The sequence below is a fragment of the Staurois parvus genome, unplaced genomic scaffold (genome assembly GCF_062004578.1).
Source record: "Staurois parvus isolate SC_StPar_1 unplaced genomic scaffold, SC_StPar_1.0 ptg000198l, whole genome shotgun sequence".
Classification (NCBI taxonomy): domain Eukaryota; kingdom Metazoa; phylum Chordata; class Amphibia; order Anura; family Ranidae; genus Staurois; species Staurois parvus.
The window spans coordinates 2,489,124-2,512,990 of NW_028317994.1; positions in this window are offsets into that span (position 1 = coordinate 2,489,124).

Consider the following 23,867-nt stretch of genomic DNA (forward strand, 5'->3'; position numbering starts at 1 on the left):
GAAAGTGGCACATGTTTGAGGCATGATTCATGGCGGATTTAGTCAGTTGTGTCAGGAACTGGTGGTTTGAAATCCAGACTAATCCACGCCTGATTCATTTTCACAAACGTGAGTCTCTCCACACTTTGGGTGGACAGTCGTGTCCTCCGCGGAGTTACAATACCTCCTGCCGCACTAAACACGCGCTCCGATGCCACGCTACTGGCCGGGCATGACAGCCTTTCAAGGGCAAATTCAGCTAGTTGGGGCCAAAGGTCAAGTTTCGTTGCCCAGTAGTCAAGGGGATTGTCTACCTCGGTTGGCAGGGTGCTGTCCAAGTAGGCCCAAGCCTGTTGTTTGAGCTCCTGCTCCAGGTCCACCTGATGCTGCTGCTGCTGCTGCGGCTGGTTAGTAGTTTCCTCACTGCGCTGGTGAAGAAAGCTACTCATCATCGACTGCAGACTGAGGCAGCCGCTGCTGGTGGAGCTGCCACTGCTCCTACCACCCCACCCCTCCCCTGCTGCCATGCCAGCGGAACGCGAGCGCACAGGGCCCACAGTGTCTGAGGATGGACGTTGGCGCACAAAGGCAGAGACCAACTGACTACATAGGTGGTTTTTATAGTACGTAATTTTGGCCTCCCTCTCAGCAGGTGTGAAAAAGGCCACCATTTTGGACCGGTAGCGAGGGTCCAACAAGGTGGACAGCCAAAAGTCATCCCTCTGTCTGATGGTTATTATTCGGCTGTCGCTACGCAAGCAACCGAGCATGCTATGGGCCATTTGTGCCAAGGAATGCGAGGGACTCCCTGCCTCCATCTCCACAGCATACTGCCACGGTGCGTCTGGGTCCTCTGTCTCCTCCTCCTCCTCTACCAGATGCTCCTGCTCCTCCACTCCTGTCCGCTGAGTGGAAAAACCACCCATTTCACTCAATAATTCCTGAGCACAAATGTCCTCCTCTACCTCCTCCTCTTCTTCCTGTCCTGCCCCCACAGGGGTCATGTGGCGTTGAGATCTGTGCGCCACGTCTACCGCACCCTGACCAGCCATTGTTAACAGCATTTGTTCCAGGACGTGCAACAGAGGAATGACGTCGTTCATCCCATAGTCCTGCCGACTCACGAATAGCGTGGCCTCCTCAAAGGGCCTGAGCAAGCGGCAGGTGTCACGCATGAGCTGCCAATGGCTGACATCTAAGTTACACAGGGGAGTACCTTTATCCGCTTGTAACATCAGGAAATCGGTGATGGCCTTTCGCTGCTCGTAAAGGCGGTCTAACATGTGTAGGGTTGAATTCCACCTTGTTGCAACGTCGCAGATCAGGCGATGCTGTGGAATTCCGTTCTGCCGCTGCAGCTCAATGAGGGTGTTCTTTGCGGTGTAGGAATGGCTGAAATGCATGCACAGTTTACGTGACATTTTAAGGATGTCTTGCAGTGGGATGGTGGATTTTAGGAACCGCTTGACAACCAGATTGAACACGTGAGCCATGCATGGCGCATGGCACAACCTTCCTTGACGCAGAGCAGACACCATGTTCTTTCCGTTGTCAGTCAACATGGTTCCGATTTTTAGTTTGCGCGGAGACAGCCATCTGTCGATTTCTCTGTTCATTACACTCAGCAGTTCCTCCCCTGTGTGACTACGTTCGCCAAGGCATACCAGGTGCAGCACAGCGTGACACCGTTGCGCCCTGCACATGTGATATGCCGGTCGGGTAATGGGACTTGGCACGGGGGTGGCGGCTGAGGACACGGCGGAAAAAGAGGTGGTAGAGGCGGACATGCTTGCTGGACCAAGGACGTGCAAACGTGGAGGCAAAAGCGTCGTGACCTGTCCAAGTTGCTGGTGCGGCTGTGCCGGCACCACGTTCACCCAGTGGGCCGTAAATGACATGTACTGTCCCTGACCGTAGTTACAGCTCCACACGTCGGCGCTGCCGTGCACTTTGGCAGAGACCGACATGCTCAAAGACTGGCCCACCATCTCTTCTACATGTGAATGCAGGGCTGGCACTGCCTTTTGGGCAAAGAAATGACGGCTTGGCACTCTCCACCGCGGCGCGGCACAAGCCATCATTTCTCGGAAAGGTGCTGAGTCCACCAGTTGGAAAGGGAGGGACTGCAGCACCAGCAACTTGGACAGGAGGACGTTCAGCTTTTGCACCGTCGGGTGCGTGCTCGCAAACTGTTGTCTCTTGGATACGGATTCCAAGAAAGACTGTTGACGGAATCCGAGAAGAGGAGTAGCAGGAGAAGGAGCATCTGAACGAGCGGAAGATGCCAATGAGCGACAACTCCCCTCAGCAGAGGTGTTGGAGCCTTGACTGGCTGATAGAGGGCGATTGACGACGTCGGGTGACGGAGCAAGTAACGGAGCGGGTGATGGAGCGGGGGCTGGGGCAGGCAGAACCGCCGTATGTTTATCACGGTTTTCCCAGGCCACCGAATGGTGACGCTGCATATGCTGACGCAACGCTGTAGTCCCAACATGGGCCCCCTGGCCACGCTTGCATTTCTGGCCACATAGTCGACATACGGCTACGTTTACTTCCTCGGGCGGCTTGAGGAAAAATTGCCACACCACCGAGTAGGAAACTTTGCCCCCGCTACTCTTCACTGGCTGACTGCTACTTCCTCCGTGCGCAACGGCACCACTACTGGCCGTGGTGGTAGGCTGCAGTGGAGCTGGTGCTCTACTCCGTGGACGTTTGGCTCCACTGACACTGATGCGACCCTGCTGCTGTCTCCTGGGCAACCCACCGACTGTTTTGCTCGCTGCCAAGCTGCCACCCTCTTCTCCTGATGATGCGGAAGAAATTGCCTGATGACGACGAGGCTGCCAAGTGCGATCAACCTCCTCATCATCAAGTAGGGTCTCCGCCTCACTACTAGCCCCCTCGGCTGCGTCTGGGTCAGGAGACAGACCTGTCTCTAGACCGGCTACCGAGCCACTCTCCTCGCCAGTACTTGTTCGCTTGGCTGCTGAAAAGGCCGATGTCTCCCCCCGTTCCTGACCGCCCTCTGTTAGCTCTTCCTCACTGTACAGTGGGGCTGAGCCCACAGCATGCGATACTTCGCTTGGTGAGGGAACAGCAAAGGACAGGGGCAGGTAGAGGACACGTGATTTCAGTGGGCTTGGTCCCGGGCCATGCCAACTAACGGTTGTGTCTGACGTACCCACCGACCGTTGGCTGTAGGTGTCAGAGGTGACCTGGGAAGAGGAAGACGACCGAGCCAACCAATCAATGACGGCAGGGTTGTCGGTGGAGACACGACCGCTGGATGACACCGGGAGCACTGGCCTCTGGCTGCGAATACTGCTGCCTCGACCCCTTCCTCTGCTGCCACGTCTGCTCGCTCCTAAAACATTGCCTCCTCTGCCACTCCTCTGCATGTTGTCTGACATACTATTTAATTCAACGATTAGGTGTCCCTGAGTAACAATTCTCTGGCACTCAGTAACAATTCTGTCTGTCCCTGAGTATGAATTCTGTGGCCCTGAGTAACAATTATGTGTCTGTGCGAGTAACAATTCTGTGTCTGTGCGAGTAACAATTCTGTGTCTGTGCAAGTAACAATTTTGTGTCTGTGCGAGTAACAATTCTCTGGCACTCAGTAACAATTCTGTCTGTCCCTGAGTAACAATTCTCTGGCACTCAGTAACAATTCTGTCTGTCCCTGAGTATGAATTCTGTGGCCCTGAGTAACAATTCTGTGTCTGTGCGAGTAACAATTCTGTGTCTGTGCAAGTAACAATTTTGTGTCTGTGCGAGTAACAATTCTCTGGCACTCAGTAACAATTCTGTCTGTCCCTGAGTAACAATTCTCTGGCACTCAGTAACAATTCTGTCTGTCCCTGAGTATGAATTCTGTGGCCCTGAGTAACAATTCTGTGTCTGTGCGAGTAACAATTCTGTGTCTGTGCAAGTAACAATTTTGTGTCTGTGCGAGTAACAAATCTCTGGCACTCAGTAACAATTCTGTCTGTCCCTGAGTAACAATTCTCTGGCACTCAGTAACAATTCTGTCTGTCCCTGAGTAACAATTCTCTGGCACTCAGTAACAATTCTGTCTGTCCCTGAGTATGAATTCTGTGGCCCTGAGTAACAATTCTGTGTCTGTGCGAGTAACAATTCTGTGTCTGTGCAAGTAACAATTTTGTGTCTGTGCGAGTAACAATTCTCTGGCACTCAGTAACAATTCTGTCTGTCCCTGAGTAACAATTCTCTGGCACTCAGTAACAATTCTGTCTGTCCCTGAGTAACAATTCTCTGGCACTCAGTAACAATTCTGTCTATCCCTGAGTATGAATTCTGTGGCCCTGAGTAACAATTCTGTGTCTGTGCGAGTAACAATTCTGTGTCTGTGCAAGTAACAATTTTGTGTCTGTGCGAGTAACAATTCTCTGGCACTCAGTAACAATTCTGTCTGTCCCTGAGTAACAATTCTCTGGCACTCAGTAACAATTCTGTCTGTCCCTGAGTAACAATTCTCTGGCACTCAGTAACAATTCTGTCTGTCCCTGAGTAACAATTCTCTGGCACTCAGTAACAATTCTGTCTGTCCCTGAGTAACAATTCTCTGGCACTCAGTAACAATTCTGTCTGTCCCTGAGTATGAATTCTGTGGCCCTGAGTAACAATTCTGTGTCTGTGCGAGTAACAATTCTGTGTCTGTGCAAGTAACAATTTTGTGTCTGTGCGAGTAACAAATCTCTGGCACTCAGTAACAATTCTGTCTGTCCCTGAGTAACAATTCTCTGGCACTCAGTAACAATTCTGTCTGTCCCTGAGTAACAATTCTCTGGCACTCAGTAACAATTCTGTCTGTCCCTGAGTATGAATTCTGTGGCCCTGAGTAACAATTCTGTGTCTGTGCGAGTAACAATTCTGTGTCTGTGCAAGTAACAATTTTGTGTCTGTGCGAGTAACAATTCTCTGGCACTCAGTAACAATTCTGTCTGTCCCTGAGTAACAATTCTCTGGCACTCAGTAACAATTCTGTCTGTCCCTGAGTAACAATTCTCTGGCACTCAGTAACAATTCTGTCTATCCCTGAGTATGAATTCTGTGGCCCTGAGTAACAATTCTGTGTCTGTGCGAGTAACAATTCTGTGTCTGTGCAAGTAACAATTTTGTGTCTGTGCGAGTAACAATTCTCTGGCACTCAGTAACAATTCTGTCTGTCCCTGAGTAACAATTCTCTGGCACTCAGTAACAATTCTGTCTGTCCCTGAGTAACAATTCTCTGGCACTCAGTAACAATTCTGTCTGTCCCTGAGTAACAATTCTCTGGCACTCAGTAACAATTCTGTCTGTCCCTGAGTAACAATTCTCTGGCACTCAGTAACAATTCTGTCTATCCCTGAGTATGAATTCTGTGGCCCTGAGTAACAATTCTGTGTCTGTGCGAGTAACAATTCTGTGTCTGTGCAAGTAACAATTTTGTGTCTGTGCGAGTAACAATTCTCTGGCACTCAGTAACAATTCTGTCTGTCCCTGAGTAACAATTCTCTGGCACTCAGTAACAATTCTGTCTGTCCCTGAGTAACAATTCTCTGGCACTCAGTAACAATTCTGTCTGTCCCTGAGTAACAATTCTCTGGCACTCAGTAACAATTCTGTCTGTCCCTGAGTAACAATTCTCTGGCACTCAGTAACAATTCTGTCTGTCCCTGAGTAACAATTCTCTGGCACTCAGTAACAATTCTGTCTGTCCCTGAGTAACAATTCTCTGGCACTCAGTAACAATTCTGTCTGTCCCTGAGTAACAATTCTGTCTGTCCCTGAGAATGAATTCTGTGGCCCTAAGAATTCTCTGGCACTCAGTAACAATTCTGTCTGTCCCTGAGTAACAATTCTCTGGCACTCAGTAACAATTCTGTCTGTCCCTGAGTATGAATTCTGTGGCCCTGAGTAACAATTCTGTGTCTGTGCGAGTAACAATTCTGTGTCTGTGCAAGTAACAATTTTGTGTCTGTGCGAGTAACAATTCTCTGGCACTCAGTAACAATTCTGTCTGTCCCTGAGTAACAATTCTCTGGCACTCAGTAACAATTCTGTCTGTCCCTGAGTAACAATTCTCTGGCACTCAGTAACAATTCTGTCTATCCCTGAGTATGAATTCTGTGGCCCTGAGTAACAATTCTGTGTCTGTGCGAGTAACAATTCTGTGTCTGTGCAAGTAACAATTTTGTGTCTGTGCGAGTAACAATTCTCTGGCACTCAGTAACAATTCTGTCTGTCCCTGAGTAACAATTCTCTGGCACTCAGTAACAATTCTGTCTGTCCCTGAGTAACAATTCTCTGGCACTCAGTAACAATTCTGTCTGTCCCTGAGTAACAATTCTCTGGCACTCAGTAACAATTCTGTCTGTCCCTGAGTAACAATTCTCTGGCACTCAGTAACAATTCTGTCTGTCCCTGAGTAACAATTCTCTGGCACTCAGTAACAATTCTGTCTGTCCCTGAGTAACAATTCTCTGGCACTCAGTAACAATTCTGTCTGTCCCTGAGTAACAATTCTGTCTGTCCCTGAGAATGAATTCTGTGGCCCTAAGAATTCTCTGGCACTCAGTAACAATTCTGTCTGTCCCTGAGTAACAATTCTCTGGCACTCAGTAACAATTCTGTCTGTCCCTGAGTAAAAATTCTGTGGCCCTAATAACGTTTCTGTGGCCCTAAGTAACAATTCTCTGGCACTGAGTAACAATTCTGTCTGTCCCTGAGTATGAATTCTGTGGCCCTAACTAGCGTTTCTTTGTCCCTAAATAACGATTCTGTGGCCCTCATTAACAAGTCTGTGTCCCTGAGTAATGGTTCTCTGTCCCTAAGTAACTTCTCTCTGTCCCCAATTCTCGTTTCTGTGGCCCTAACTCTGTCCCTGTCCCTAGTACAGAGCGGTCTGCCTCTGTTCAATGACTGCAGGCAAATGAAGATTTCCAAAATGGCCGCTATATATACCTCGACCATTACACAGTGCTGGCTGGCTGGCTGCTGATTGGCTGATGCGATCACATGTCGTTGAGGAATGCATTATGGGGCAGCGCGCCTTGTCTGCGCGCCTTCCCCGACATCCCCGCTCCGTCGCCGCACATGTCAGCCGCCATTTTCGGAAAAATTTCGATTCGCGCGTCCGAATTAGGCTGTTTTTCGGATTCGGCACGAATCGAAATTTTTCCGATATTCGACTCGAATTCCACTTCGGATACTTCGATTCGCTCATCTCTAGATGCTTTTGTAGATGGAGCCCATTGACACTAACTCTCACTAAACTAGATCAAGCAAGTTATGTTTTTTTTTTTTTTTTTAACGGACCGTTTTATTTTGTACTGACTTCTCCTCTCTCTCATGAGGAGGAAAATATATATTTTGTTTTGTCCTCCTTGGTAGAGGTCTGTTGTTTCTCCATTTCACAGAGGAGAAGCCACACAGGGATGAAGTACAGAGTGAATAATCATTAGGATAGCTAGCTGGAGGCTATCACAATGATCATGTGATCAGGGTCTACTGGGTTCTGATCATTAGTACAAGACCATGGCTGTTACCGACAGCTTGGCCTGAGTGCTAGGAGGGTGCAATTGAGCACACTTTCAGCACAAACAGAAGAACATATATATGAGGTGCACAGGATTAAAGCCTACTTCCTGGACTCTGCATATATATATTGCACAGTTGTAAAGGGATTAGGCATGGATGAAGAAATCTGTTACTATTTTGTTCAACCCACAGACTGAACCAAAGTAATCTAAACTTTTATGGCAAGCTTTAGACTTGCATTGTGAGAAAGAGCAGTGAAGCACAGTGTGTAACATTATAAAGCAGGAAGCAGAGCCTTTAGAATGAGTAAATATTAATGTCTTATATGCATGAATAGTTACAAAGTACATTGAAGTAACATTTCACACACTAATAAAATAGTTTTCATGCTTATCAATAAGATATCCTAAATTAGTTTGCAAATATTGTATACTCCCTTTAAAGTGATCCTGCCTTGAAAGAGTGTGTGTTCCTATAAAATGGAAAACATGTACCTGCCTCTTTTACTGCCTGTATTTTGCTGCCTGTATTATTTTGAGAAATTACCAGTTGAATTCTACCATAGAATCCAACAATTTGGGAGTATTGCTCTTCAGGCCCCTGCTATCTTAGTGGTTCCTCCCAATGACTTCCACCAAGTTATAGGACACTGTAGTGACATGGACATCAGTGGGAGGAACTAGTGAGTTCTGAAGGAGACCAGGTTATAAACATTCTGATAAACAATTTGAATTGTAAGTTCCCATATATTCTTTTACGTGGAGAACGTCTCTGGATTTTAGGGGTGTGCAGTAGTGCAGGTGTCACGTACCCAGTATAACAGCCTGACACCTCTGATTTGGGGTCCCTGATAGATTGGTCAGGAGGCACAGTAGTACAGAGTGCACAAGTGTCTATTGGTTTTGATAGCAGCAGGGCTGGACAAGATATACGGATCAAGCAGAGGAAAATTGTGAGTGGACCACAGTGGAGCATGGACGCCAGTGAGCAGAAGGCAGGAGTAGGCTGGCACTGGTGACAGCAGATGGGCACAGACTAGAAGCAGACAGGTGGTAAGCAGGCACCAGTGGATAGCATGCAGAGGCTTGTAGCAGGCAGTCCAGCAGCGATTGCAACAGAGGCAAGTGAGCCAGGTCAAACATGGACAGATGGATCATGTGCAGATGTGTAGGCAAGAGTGAAGTCAGGATGCAGGCTGACTCAGTAACAGATCAGCAGAGGAGCAGCAAAGGGACACAGGCAAAAGCGATGGACAGGGGCAAGCAAGAATCAAAGCAGGTGGAGTTCAGGAATGATCAAGACAAGAAGGGTTGGTAACAGTAGTCAGATGCAGGGTTACAGGTTACAGGTAGACAAGACAGCACTGAACCATAGCACAGGCTCAGTTAAGGTAGCCCGCTTGGCACCAAAGTGACAGTATGCGGATGCACCTGCATTCATGAGCATGTGCACCTTTCCTAAGTGTAAGCAAAAGACCATGAATTAACCTGCGACTATGCACAAGATGCCATCCAGAAGAGCTATTCTGTATGCTGGTATGCCCTTTCTAACAGCAGGCGAAAGGAAAGGTTAGTATATGCTTTCTTCTTACAGACACATTTTCTAGCGTCAAGACAGGGTCGCTTTAGTCAGTCTAATAGTTTCTCCAATTTCAATACAACATAAAAGCTATAATGTGGGAAAATAGCTTTATTAGAACAGTTAATTTTAACTAAATTCAGTTTCCACACTAATTCCATAAGGTGTCCTTTATATACCAGCTTTGGACCTCTGTTGTTAATATGAAAATATTGTGGTCTGTTTCAGGCTTGCTTCACTTGGCTGTCATGAACTGTAGCCAGTCAGTATATTCAAACATTCAAAACCCAAAGGTTAAAGGAGTCAACTGCCAAACTCAATTGAGATGGCAGTAAGATAAAATAAACATGAATGTGCGTCTTTGTGAAACAAGGGTCATATATTAATGTTACATAACAATAAATTGTTGCTCTATTTTGGTTAGTAAATCAAATTCTGAACATGTTTACCAATGTAAATCATAATGTTAAAACTACTAATTATATTGTTATAAGAGGCATAAGACTAACATAAGCGAACTGATTCTCATATACTGAAATTCCACCTAGGTTCTGCCAATTTACTTGATGCAGATACAGTATGTACGAACCATTGGACATTTATGCAATATTTTACTTTTAGTAACCCTTACTGGGTTTCCCCTGCCATCTTCAGGACAGACCATCCTTTATGCAGAAACTCAGGCAAATTGCTAAATGTTAAGTATATAGATGTTTACTACATAGCAACAGATTTGTAATTTTTGGTATTTATTATAGTCATATATTGTTCTGACAATTTGCTTTACATAGTATTCATTTACAGCAAGGATCTAGGGTCCCTATCTCAAATGCATGGGTCAATTTAGACAGAAGCCAATTACCCTACCAGCATGTCTGTGGTGTGGAGGAAACCAGAGAAACCCATGCAAGCACAGGAAGAAAATGCAAAATTCAGAGAGTAACCTGGCAGGGTTTTGAATCAAGCACCCTAATACTGAAAGTTAAGCCCATCTGCAGCCAATCATCTACCTTACATAAATTGGCCACACTGTGTAGCCAATTAGTCGATACTTGTTTCCTGTTTCAGTAGAGAAACTGGACAATGAATTTCTATTATCACCTGTGTCAAATTATCAGTAAGATTAGGAGATAAAGGAGAATAAAAGTAAACTAAAAATTGTCAAAACTGTATCAGGAAGTAGTACAGCAATCTTCCCAAACACAGTGTGAAAGAGGGATAAAATAAAATGTGACTAGACTCACTATATTTCTTTTTTACTTTTCAGTGAAGCCAAGAAGTCCCCACCTCAAACAAGTCCCACCCCACCATTGACACAATGTGGGCCACATGTAGGAAATTCTTCCCAAAAGAAGACATCCCATCAAAACCCCCACCTGTTTTTCAGGTTATAGGGGACCCATCTTTCCTTCCTTGTGGGCCTGGAAGACCCTGATTTTAGGGAGTTAGTCCATGCTAGGTCCACAGAGCCTGGGATCTTATCACTTCCAGATATTGGGCAATCTTGAACACCTGCCTAAAAAATCTGTTTTTTAGAGAACAGCACGACTATCACATTACAATATGCAGTATTAGATACCTGCCATCTGCAATGGTGGTTTGAAAGTATATGCAAACAACAAGTCCTTCTCAGACATATAGTTTCCCTAATGTATAATTTATTGATTTCACCACCCAAAGGTGGGAACAAGACCTGCACTTACAACGGATACTGGAACAACAAGATAGATATTATGCACTTAAAAGCTAGATATATATGCAATATCAGGAATCTAGCTTTAAACTTCTAAATGCTGGTAAATAACACCATAGATTTTACACAAAAATGTTCACAACAACTACATAATCATGCTAGAGACGTGGAGCCACAGTTGGGGATATCGTACACATTTTCTGGTCTTGCCCCTCCCTGCAATGTTTTTGAGGTTTTACAGACTTTGTACTACCAGAATGTCTAGCATACATATAAAATATATGCTTCATATTGTAAGGAGTTCCAGACTAGTGGAAACAGTCAGGGGCTCTTCAATAGCTCAGCTGATAGCTAAAGTAAACAAAATCAAGCATAAGGAGGATATTGTTGGTTCCAGCAGAGGCACACACACCACAGATTCTTGTGAACCAGGCTTTACTAGATTGAGTTTTCTTCTGCATCTGAATGTGAAGCTCTGTGCTCTCTGTGTTATGAGCCAGCCTCATAAGTTAGTAGTCATCTATGACTTACCCATTTTCCTTCCATGGATGTCCATTTTTCAGCCCTTTCCCCTCATATTACTCAATATTTGAAAATACTCACACACTGATGTCTATAATCCCTCCAACATTTTCCAGCTCCAGGCCAGTTCCTATGTATGTGGCATATTCTTAAAATATCTACACTGCACTGACACATTTCCCTGACTCTTTGTTATTCAGTGGTCTTTTGTCAATGCGAATAATGAGCTATCTCCATTGCGTTAGTTTTTTGGTTAAATAAAGGGGTTTTGTACCAGAAAAGTAAAATCTTATAAGCTATCTCCCTCTGCACCACGTATCTCAAGGCTTTAGAAATGGAGTCCCATATTATTTTCCATTGTGGAAGAGATATAGGGGATTGTAGAATATGTGTCCATTTCCGCGTATAGGAATGACAGGACACTGTAAGCGAGGTAGCTTCATGGAGAATGTTATAGGTAGACGATATTAGATGTGGTTGATTTGAGCCTTGGGCACATAAAAGTTCAAAAGAATTAGGTTTATCCAAGGCTAGTGAAGGGTATTTAGAGAGGAATTAATGTTTAATTTGAAGATATGAAAAAAAATTGTTTAGAGATTAGAAATTTGCTTAGGATCTCAGCAAATGAATACAGTTTGTGAGACAGAGAATGTACCATATGGCGAAGCTGAAAAATACCAGCTTGTGACTATAGATACATTCGACTATAGGATAAACTATCCAGGATATCGGGTTGAAGAGCACATTTAACAGAGGAGGGCATGGGGAAGAGATGGTGCCATGGTTGGGATTTGAACCAATGACCCTAGTACTGCCAGGCGGAAGTGCTAACTATTAAGCCGCTGTGCTGCCTGTAGTACAAGTGACGGTTTCACTTGACACCTGCATTTATATTCATACATTACATTCATATGTTCATGAACATTGGGGTTGGCAGGCTCATAATATCTTTTTAGGAAGGGGTTAAATGCTTTGTTGTAACTTTAATGGTTTGTTTTTTTACACCTTTTCATTAAAACAATATTTATACCACATAGGGGGCCCAAAGTCCTTGACAAGATATAATAGTGTTGAGGCAGATTCTCTTTAATGATACATCAGGGGTCTTTTAGATCTCATATGTTTTACCTGTCCTTCATTAGCTGGCCACAGCAGCTGGAGAAAGTGACAGCAGAAACCAGAAGTGATGTTATACACATTGCTTCCGGGATCTTGCTAGGTAGGATTGAATGTTTGTTGGTCTCCCTCCTCTCTGATCTTCCTCCCCCCCACCAGGTGGTACAGCAGTGCCCAAGATGCATGGTGGGGGAATACTGTTTAGGGGTGTATGCAAGTGATCAGACAGCTGTAGAATTACCTCATCACTTGCACCTGAAAGCTAACAGTTGACTTGTAAATACACACACTACCAGCTGCTGCAACCGGTGACACATCGGAGCTCAGCATGCATGGCAGGGGTGTACTTCTGGGGGTCCATGAAAGTGAAATTGATAACTTTCATCTAAAATCCAACAAATAGCTTGTGAGAGTTACATACACTTCTGTATAAACTGGGAAAGTATGTATAATTCCTTGCTGCCACCTACGTATGCCATATGTCAGTGGAAGTAAAAGTGTTAAGCATTTTTAAAGTATTACGGGTTAAGCATTATGAAAAATCACTGGTCCCCATCCACCAAATGGAATTTCTCTCAGGACACTGCCCAGCTCTTAATTCCCTTTGTTTGAAAATGCCTTGCCTATTAGCCTAGAATTGGGCATAATTGATTTTTGATATTTGGCTTCCATTGATTTAAATGTGGTTTAGATTCAGCATCTGAACTTAAAGTAATGATAAAGCTCATCAAATGTACCCTGAAGCAAATCCAGGTACATTCAGTTCATCACTACTGTGCATCATCAAGGACCACACATTAATGAAGAATATCAGAAAAGGAAGAGGAAACAGCATGTAACTAGACTTAAGTCATCTAGAAAAGGTAGGAATAAAAAACAAATACTGCTAGAGCACCACCAGAGCGGTGGAGGCCACAGAAGGGGAAGTCTGGAGTTGACCTTTAAATGTAAACAGACATGCTAAATATTCTCCTTGAACTTAGTGTAAGCAATCGTGTTACAAGTCGGTATTCAGTCAAACAAATTATCTATTAAAAAATAAAGTGACAGTACAGATTCTAAGTCAAAATGTTCCTGTAAAATTGTCATACTCTGAAAAGAGATTCTAGAGGGAGTAAAGAGACAGCCCCAGGTGTTAAATAACAGAAATATCCAAGGAACATGACATTCACAAAGAAAAATGCCTGAGGAAGTTTAACTTTTTGCTTGAGATGATCAGTGATTATGCCCCAGTTGTTAAATCACTTTACTTAAGCACAATAAAACATTCATCTTGACAAAAAAGGATGTACTGGATTCATAGATGCTTTGTAATATTTTTTTTAAGAAAATAAAAGAAAATATTTAAAGGGAAGACAATACTGCTAGTGTCCAATGATGCCAGACATGATGACATTCAGCACATTCACAATCTATCATGATTATTTTTCTTTTATAGTGAAACTATGACTAGCTCAAACTGTAGAACAGAAAATTGATGGTTGGTGCTTGCATTTAGTACCTGTTACTTAAAACTGCAGATACCTAACTAATGTGAAAAAGGTATAATTAATTATATGTACTTTGGTGGAGAGAAGAGGATTCTTTTTTGATTTTTTCATTATCCTGAAAACATTAAATATATATTAAGAGTCTCCAAAAAAACATTCCCTCCATCAAAGTATATAAGCTTTGAACACCAGTCATACGAGTTGTGTCCTCAAAATTAGGAAACATGCAGACCCCCCTGATATGCTGAATTCAGCACACATACTCTTCAGGATTGATCAGGTAATGATATAGGGGGCTTAAAAATAGGTCTCGTTCTCAAAACCTTGGACACTTGGGGGTTGATTTGCTAAAGACAAATAGGCTCATCACTTTGCAAGGGAATTTCCCTTTAGACTAGTGAATGTGGAGAAAATTTACTCTGCAAAGAATACCTAATCACTTCCAGGAAAATAAAAAAAACAGTATTTTCCCTTGCACATGTTTGGAAGTCAACAGAGCTTCATTTCATTCACTAAATACTATGTACCCCTCATGTACTCATGTAGGGAGATTGATGTCTGGGAGCAACTTCTTTTTAAAAGGTTCTTTCACATTCTGATAAGCCCCCACCCACAGAACCCCACAACCATAGGGCTAGGATTGTGGGGAAGACATTAACAATGGGACAAGGAGCTTTGCCAGGGGGGATCCCACCTCCCCAAAATAAGGGATAATGGCCTGGTATGGTCCAGGAGGGGGAAGCAAGCCCATCCCACATTTTCATAGCTATTCTGCCTGAATGCTTGGGTAAGGGTTTTTATAGATCTTAAGTGGGATTCCATGTCATTCTTTTCTTGCTTTTTGGGTGAAGTACCCCTTTAAAATTCGTAACAGATACTCATCAAAGATAAAGGTTTTGGCATGGGTTTTGGAGGGGGATCCATGGTTTTTCATTTTGTGTTTTTTTTGGGCTTGGGGTTCACTCTTAAAATCCATAACAGTCCGTTATGAAGGATCACTGTTCTGGCATAAAAAGACATTTTTAGAAAGAAACATATGTCAGTAATTTACAATTTTTTTCCCAAAGATTAATGAACAAAGTAATCTTAACAAATAAAGTAAAATTCAACAAAGCGTAATCCTTGTGTTAAAAGCCATTAATGATATGAAAGTCCATTTAAAATGTATAAAACTGAATGAAAATTTTTACCATTTGAAAGTTACAAGAAATATAAGAGAGGAAGACAAACCCCCCCAAAGTGATGTTTTGTATAGTCATAGCAAGAATACAAGGCCTGAGCATGAGTTGGTCACTGAGGACCAAGAGAAGGCAAACCTGTTAAAAATGTTCTTTAACTGTGCACATACACAGGAACCTAATGGTGCTGTACAATATATTCATGTTCTCAAATAACCGAGCTCAGTTATTTTTTAGCCATTGTTGCTACTTTTTTTGAGACTCTGCTTTGGTACCAGTGGAGCAGCACAAAACAAATGTGACACCATATTTCAAAAGTGATGTTAACTGCTTCATTTGGTAACAATATACCTGCAAATTTGTTTTCTTTTGTAGTTAAAGTGTTACTAAACCCAGGACCCTGCATTCACTATATCTGGTCTCCCACAGTACACAGAACATGGAAGTGTAATTATTTTAGTAAATATAAACTGCTAAATACCTTTTCTCATCAGCAGTTAGAGCAGTCTTGTGACTTCTATCAGTGTTCAGCCAAGCACTAGCTAAAGCTTGTAGGAGGAGTTTTCTTTCTGCTCTAGGAGGATGCAAAACCCCTGACCTCTGTCTGGGCAGTGTTAATTGGCTCTGTGCTGATCACATGCACTCTCCCAAGAAAAAAAAACCTTTCTAGCAATACAAACCGAACTGAAAATATGCAAATTGCCTATGGGTCAGTCTGTCTGATCATGAGATAAGAGGTGGTCGTTTAAACAAGGGGAGGAACAGAGCAATCAGGATAAAACAGCCTTTTTACACAATGCAGAGGATTAACCCCTTAGATTCCACAGTGAGTATAACAAGCATGCTTTGCTGCATATACAGGCTGATTTTACTGTTTTGGGTTTAGTAACACTTTAAGATATTACAGGAGTTGCTAATGAACAACAATACAAGAATATGTTATAGAAAAAACAATTATAAACAAAAATCAAACAAACCTATTTTCTTTATAAGAGGCTTTTAAAAGAAAATTGGACAAAGGGTTGGCTGGCAGCTAGTATGTTTGGACTCTGCAATTGGCTAATGAGTAATTTAAAGTCTATCAGTTTAATAAGTTTAGTTTTCAGATGGATTGAAAACTTGTAAGGTTGTAAGTGATGTATGCCAAAGTTTCTGGACTAATATGCTTTGACTTATTACCAAATTTAATAAAATGTGCAATTTAAAGTGTTTTTTCATTGTTTGCAGATAATAAAAAGTAGTGTAATATAGTCATCACAATAAGTCTCACAATAATTGCAAGCAGACCTAGCCACAATGTTCAAGTGGACAACGACATGGTAAATAATGTTCAGCAATACACTTGGAAGCTCACATATGCAGGGGAAATTGGTAATTCATTAATGGAGAAAAATCTGAGCATTTTGGTGGATCATAGACTTGATTAAAGTAGAACTATAGGCAACACTGCCTTTTTTCTGCTTTTGTGTCCCACAGATTTACTTTTGCTTCCTGTCCCATAGCCCAAACAGGAAGTGAGAGGAAATACCTGCAAATTAAGGCAATCCCTTGGAAAATTTCCTTTTTTCTGGGAACAACCCAAAATGTGGGATTTTCTTTTATTTTCACTTTCAATGATTATGGTAAACAGGAAAAAGAAAGTGGGTGAATCTCGCTAATGGGGGTATAGATCGCAATAAAAACTTGATTCTTGATTAGGGTTCTAAATCTCTGCTCTAAGACATTATACAACTCTTTGCAACAACTAAAACTTTAAACTTTTAACATAAATAGCTATGAAAATATCAGTTCTAGCAAACTTAGTTAATTGTGCTGATAAAAAGGATTTTTAAAAGTCTAAAATATTAATTGTGTTAATGATTATAAGAATTACACATACAAACGTTTATTCAAAGAGATGTCTGTTGGGTGTCAGGACAAACATATTCTCCTTTCCCTGAATCAACTATGAGTTGGAGTTTTCAGAATATGAGGGCTTTTATGTTTGATCCTTATGAGCTTAAGTTTTCTAGCACATTGCAGGAGAGCATTCTTATGGGATTTTGAACACCATGCTACATTGCACACTGCACTAACAAAGAGTTGTTTGGTCCTTGAGGGATCACTACCCTTTATGCTTGGGAGATATATATATATATATATATATATATATATATATATATATATATGAGTTTCAATTATTATACATCTTTATATATTTGATTTAGTTGTTTCCTATATATGGATAGGTGTAGATCATCACCAAAGATGATCTATATGAGTTTATAGCATGAATATTTCTCTGATGAGAGGATAAAATATATAATATATGTATAATTTTGTAGCAGGTGGTGTCTCTGGAGGTACACGGATACACTGTGACGCATGATATATATATATATATTTACAGTATATATCATTTAGGAAATATGGCACCCATTATTCTGGAGCCCTTTTTTAAGGTGCCACGGTAAATCTTGTTCTCCATGATTAAGCTCCAGGGGCAGAATGAAATGCATTGACCTGGTTGGAGCCCGGGCTGTGACTGTCATACACTTCCTCACAAGGGTTTTGCGGTTATGTGCGACTTTTAGGACTCTTTTTCCCTACTGGGTGTTTTGAGGTGGGAAAAGCTCTGTCCTTATCGGTATGTTTGTCATGCAAGAAGACCTGGTGGAGCCTTGAGCGACACCTGTCATTTTTGTTGATGGTATTTTTATGTTTTTATTTTTTGACTATCAATAAAGAAGGTTTTAAAAAGATATTGCACTCCTAGTTTGGTTTTTGAACACTATAAATTTTACCTTTTTATATATGTACATTATATGTCCCGAGAAGTCCAAAAGACAAGTAGTTTTTTAAGGTTTACTTAGATATTATTAGTCTATATATAAAAATGCTCATCCTAGGAAAGTAGTGGTAAGGGTCTGTGTTGGAGGGAGGGGGGAATGGAGGAAAGAAGGAAGAGGCTGGTGAGAGGAAGGGGGAACAAAAGACTAAAAAGGGGGTGAAAGAGGTAGAGGTGGAGCTGGGAGGGGGAGGGAGAGAAGGGAACTGAACTCTAGAAGTGAGTTGCTCATTATAGGGAAGGAATTTGACCCTGTTGGGAAAATGGCCTCAGGAAGTGAGTATCAAGTGAAAAGACAATAGAGTGGGCCAGGCCTCAAATTACATGGCAGGAATGTCTAGGGGAAGTCTAGACTTGCCATAGCTGCCTTATGTGTACTCATTAAGGTCAACATGTTTTTGCAATCAGTGGAAAATGTGAAGTAATCTACTGAAACCCAGCATGACATACATTTTCCACCATAGGGAGGTTGTTAGAGCTTCCATTTTCATGATTTCCTTAATTTTAGCTAACCAGAGCTTTGCTGGGGGTTACAAGGATTCCTCGAAAGGACAGGGGTGCCTGTTTTAACAGCATTAAGTATGTGTGTTGTAAGTGACTAATTGTAATTTTTCAGTAAGCCATCTCCAAGCAATTTTATTGAGTGATATTTTACTTACACATGTTCTGAATTGCAGAACAATAGCATTTTAATAGACAAAAATTATTTGGCTCTAGCAAAGGAGCGAGGCATGAGGAATATTAACTAGAACAAAAGGTTTGTTTACACATTCAGTTGCAGGGGTGGCAATAAAAATAGGTGGTTGAGATATCAGGAAGTCCCCCTCTTCTTCTTGCCGCTGTGCCTCCAGTGCCTGGTCCATTGACCCATAGAGTGTGTGCTCCAGGAGGAACACAAGAGGAATTGTATCACTAATGCCTGTTCATTATTTTGGTAACCTCTTAAAAAGGTGCCAAAATACTGCATGCATCCTGAATGATGAACCACTGACATCATGCAAAAACCCCAGTACCCCTGACCCTGGGTTTGTACTATATATTTGAACTGGTACTCATTGATGCCATGCTGCTTCTGGTGCAGGCTTTGCTACATGGTTAACACTGAGTTCCAGAGCATAATTCTGTGTTCTGTGGGTTCCACACATGAGGCAATTGACAGGCAGCCTGTGCTAGTTCTTCATTTCTGCCAGGAGAACTCTGGTTGGGGGTATGAAGACCTAAAAAGTGTCTACAAAGTCTTCTGGTCTAACCAATGCACTTCTGTAACAGAGGAGAGTGTTAGGGGCTCTGGCCCAGTGTGGTTCCTTTCCTACATGCTGCAAAACAGCATGGCAGCATTTAGCCTGGGAAATTGCATATGCTCTGATGCACCTACATGGGACTACTCATTCTGAGGATTTTTAGGATGCTATGCCAGTGAGGAGGAAGGGGTACAGATGACTGCAATATCACAAATGTGCAAGATACATGGTGTCATCACCACTTACAGTGGTGTGCCCAATCCTTTATCCTTTTTAATAAAGTGTGCTTTGAAGGATACAGTATGTAATGTTTACTGAAACACATATCATTAGTCATGTGTACCCTGATGCTAAGAGCGTTGACCATAGATACAGACACATGTTGGTAGAAGGCATAGATGGCCTATTGATCAAAGTAATGGCAGCTGTGCACCTTCCATGGCGGTGTAGTACAGGCCATAAACTTGCAGAGGGGAGATACAGTAAGTCCACAAGCTGGAATGGACGAAGTCACAAAGCCAGCAGTATTTCCAAGCTGGCATTGAGGGCATGGAGGTGATATGGGGATATTTTCTTCTTTAGCTGCAGCACCTGTGAAAGAGACACCTGCTTTAGGAAGGGTTTTGCTGGAGATATAGGGCTGGGTGCAGGGGAATACGACAGTGGTTTAAATCTTTATTTGACCCTCCTCATTGCGGTTCCATGTCCCTTTTGCCCACTATATTTGACATTTGTTAAGCTTTTGAATATTCTGCCGAGACTTCTTTCCCTGTAGCAGAAGCAACAGGAGAACTTTGTAGAAGAAAGGGGAATGTGGAGAGTGTGGCATGTGCAGGGGTGGACTGACCATTCGGGCACTGTCCGAGTACCCAGGGTCACTAGAGGGCCCCATGAGAGGCTCAGTCTGTCGTCTGGATATGACGCTGCTGAAAGGAAGAAAAAAGGAAGTGTTGCAATGGGGCAGCGCCATGGCAGGCAATTCGGACACCTCTCCTCGGAGTTTCCTCAGAGGGTCGGGTCCCACATCCCTGCCACAGGACGGGCGGCCAGAGAAGAGAGCAGAGTCATCGTTGTGCTGACCTGCCCTGTATCCTGCAGCAGGTCAGTGTGTAATCCCCTGACCCCCGGTGACACTGACAGTACTGCAGCTTAACCGCCTCCCGCGGAAATGATGGACGGGCGGCGGTTCTCTTGTTCTGGGAGGACATCATATGATGTCCTCCCACTCCAATGATCGGTGGTGTGTTGTGTCCCTTGGACACAGCGGATCACTGATCGGACACAGCAGATCACTGATCAGCGGAAAGACCCGATGACTTCGGCTCGGTCATGTGATCAGCAGTGTCCAATCACAGCTGATCGCAAGTAAATGCCAGTTATCGGCATTCCTCTCCTCTCCAGCTGTCATGCTGACAGCTCATGAGGAGAGGAGAGCCGGTAATCGGCATTCCTCAGAGGGGACATGTACACTGATCATCAGGGCACTGATCAGTGCCCTGATGATCAGTGTAGCCCCATCAGTGCCACCTGTCAGTGTCCATCAATGTCACTTGTCAGTGTCCGTCAATGCCACCTGTCAGTGCCAATCAATGCACTTCAATGCCACAAATCATTGCTAATCAATGCCACATATCAGTGCCAATCAATGCCACATATCAGTGCCCGTCTGAGCTGCCTATCAGTGCCACCTATGAGTGTTGCCAAACAGTGCCACCTATCAGTGCCCGTCAGTGCCACCTAACAGTGCCAGTCAGTCCTGCCTATCAGTGCCATATATGAGTACTGTCTTTTAGTGCCCATCAGTAATACCTGGCAATGCCCATAAGTGCCACCTACCAGGGTGTCCTCATCAGTGCCCATCAGTGCCACCTATCAGTGCCCATCACTGCAGCCTCATTAGCGCACATCAGTGAAGGAGAAAAATTACTCATTTACAAAATTATTATAACAGAAACTAAGAAAAAAACTTTTTTTTCTTAAAATTTTCTGTTGTTTTTTTTTTGGTTAGTTTAGCAAAAAATAAAAACCCAGCGGTGATTAAATACCACCCAAAGAAAGCTCTATCTGTCTCAAAAAAATGATAAAAATTTCATATGGGTACAGTGTTGCATAACCGCGCAATTGTCATTCAAAGTGTGACAGTGCTGAAAGCTGAAAATTGGCCTGGGCAGGAAGGTGGTACACGTGCCCGGTAGGCAAGGGGTTAATAGGAGTCTTCTATTCTATATTCCTTATATAAAACAGTGATATCTGTACACTGAGTGGCACTCAGTGGACAGATATCTGTGTTATGTGTAAGGAATAGCAGTCAGTGTACAGATATCAGTGTTAACACTGATATCTGTACACTGCGTGCTGTTCCTCATATATAATACTGATGTCTGTACATTGCATGCTATTCCCTATATAAAACACTGATATCTGTACACTGAGTGGCACCCAGTGTACAGATATCAGTGTTATATATAGGGAATAGCACGCAATGTACCGATATCAGTGTTATATATAGGGAATAGCACTCAGTGTACAGATATCAGTTTTATATAGGGAATAGCACTCAGTGTACAGATATCAGTGTTTTATATAAGGAATAGCACTCAGTGTACAGATAACAGTGTTTTATATAAGGAATAGCACTCAGTGTACAGATATCAGTGTTATAAATAAGGAATAGCACTCAGTGTACAGATATCAGTGTTTTATATAAGGAATAGCACTCAGTATACAGATATCAGTGTTTTATATAGGGAATAGCACTCAGTGTAAAGATATCAGTGATATACAGTGAGGAACATAAGTATTTGAACACCCTGCGATTTTGCAAGTTCTCCCACTTAGAAATCATGGAGGGGTCTGAAATTCACATTGTAGGTGCATTCCCACTCTGAGAGACAGAATTAAAAAAAAAATTCAGAAAATCACATTGTATGATTTTTAAAGAATTTATTTGTCTTGCACAGCTGAACATAGGTATTTGAACACCTGAGAAAATCTGTTAATATTTGGTACAGAAGCCTTTGTTTGCAATTACTTTTCACAGATTTATTGGTCACAAATGTTGGAACCATTTCATTGACCTTCTTCCCTTCCTTCATTCCTTCCTTCCTCCTTCCCACCCCCTCCTTCATTCCTTCCTTCCTCCATCCATTTCTTCCCTCCCTTTTCTTCCTTCCCTCCCTTCTTTCCTTCCTTCCTTCATCCATTCCCTCCCTTTTCTTCCTTCTTTCCTCCCTTCCTTCCATCCCCTTCCTTCATTACTTCCTCCATCTATTTACTTCCTTCCTCCATCCATTCCCTCTCTCCCTTTTCTTCCTTTCTATATCCCCTCCCTTCATTCTTTCCTTCCTTCCCTCCCTCTCTTGCTCCCTTCCTTTCTTTCACTCTCCCCCCCTCCCCTTCTTTTCTTCCTTAATTTCATCCCTCCTTTTTCTTCCTTCCTCCCTCCCCTCCTTTCTTCCCTCCCCTTCCTTCATTCCTTCCTCCATCCATTTTCTTCTTTCCTTCCTTCCTCCATTCCCTCCCTCCCTTTTCTTCCTTACCTTCATTCCTTCCTCTATCCCCTCCCTTCATTTTTTCCTTCCCTCCCTCCTCATCCTTCAATCATTCCTTCCTTTCTCCCTTCCTCCCTCCCCTCCTTTAATTTACTTCCTTTGTGCCTCCCTCCCCTCCTTTCATTTCCTTCCTTCCTCTCTCCCATTTTTTCTTCCCTCCCTTTTCTTCATTCTTTCCTCCATCCATTTCCTTCCTTCCTCCATCCATTCCCTCCCTTCCTTCTTTTCTCTACCCATTCCCTTTTCTTCCTTCCTTCTTCCCTCCCCTCCTTCCTTCCTTCCTTCCTTCCTTCCTTCCTTCCTTCCTTCCTTCCTTCCTCCATCTCCTCCCTTCATTCTTTCCTCCCTCCCCTTCTTTCATTTCCTTCCTCCCTCTCCTCCTTTCATTTACTTCCCTCCTCCCTCCCCTCTTTTCTTCCTTCCCTTCCTTCCTCCATCCCCTCCCTTTATTCTTTCCTCCCACCACTCCTTCCTTCCCTCTCCTTCCTTCTTTCCTTCCTTCCTTCCTAACTTCCTTCCTCCATCTCCTCCCTTTATTCTTTCCTCCCTTTCATCCTTACATTTCCTTCCTCCCTTCCTTCCTTTCATTTCCTTCCCTCCTCCCTCCCCTCCTTCCTTCCCTCTCCTTCCTTCCTTCCTTCCCTTTTCTTTCTTCCTTCCTTCCTTCCTCCATCTGCTCCCTTCATTCTTTCCTCCCTCCCCTCCTTTCATTTCCTTCCTCCCTCTCCTCCTTTCATTTCCTTCCCTCCTCCCTCCCCTCTTTTCTTCCTTCCCTTCCTTCCTCCATCCCCTCCCTTCATTCTTTCCTCCCACCACTCCTTCCTTCCTTCCCTCTCCTTCCTTCTTTCCTTCCTTCCTAACTTCCTTCCTCCATCTCCTCCCTTTATTCTTTCCTCCCTTTCATCCTTACATTTCCTTCCTTCCTTCCTTCCTAACTTCCTTCCTCCATCTCCTCCCTTTATTCTTTCCTCCCTTTCATCCTTACATTTTCTTCCTCCCTTCCTTCCTTTCATTTCCTTCCCTCCTCCCTCCCCTCCTTCCTTCCCTCTCCTTCCTTCCTTCCTTCCTTCCTTCCTTCCTTCCTTCCTTCCTTCCTTCCTTTCCCTTACTCCTTTTTCCTTCCTTTCTTCCTTCCTTCCTTCCTAACTTC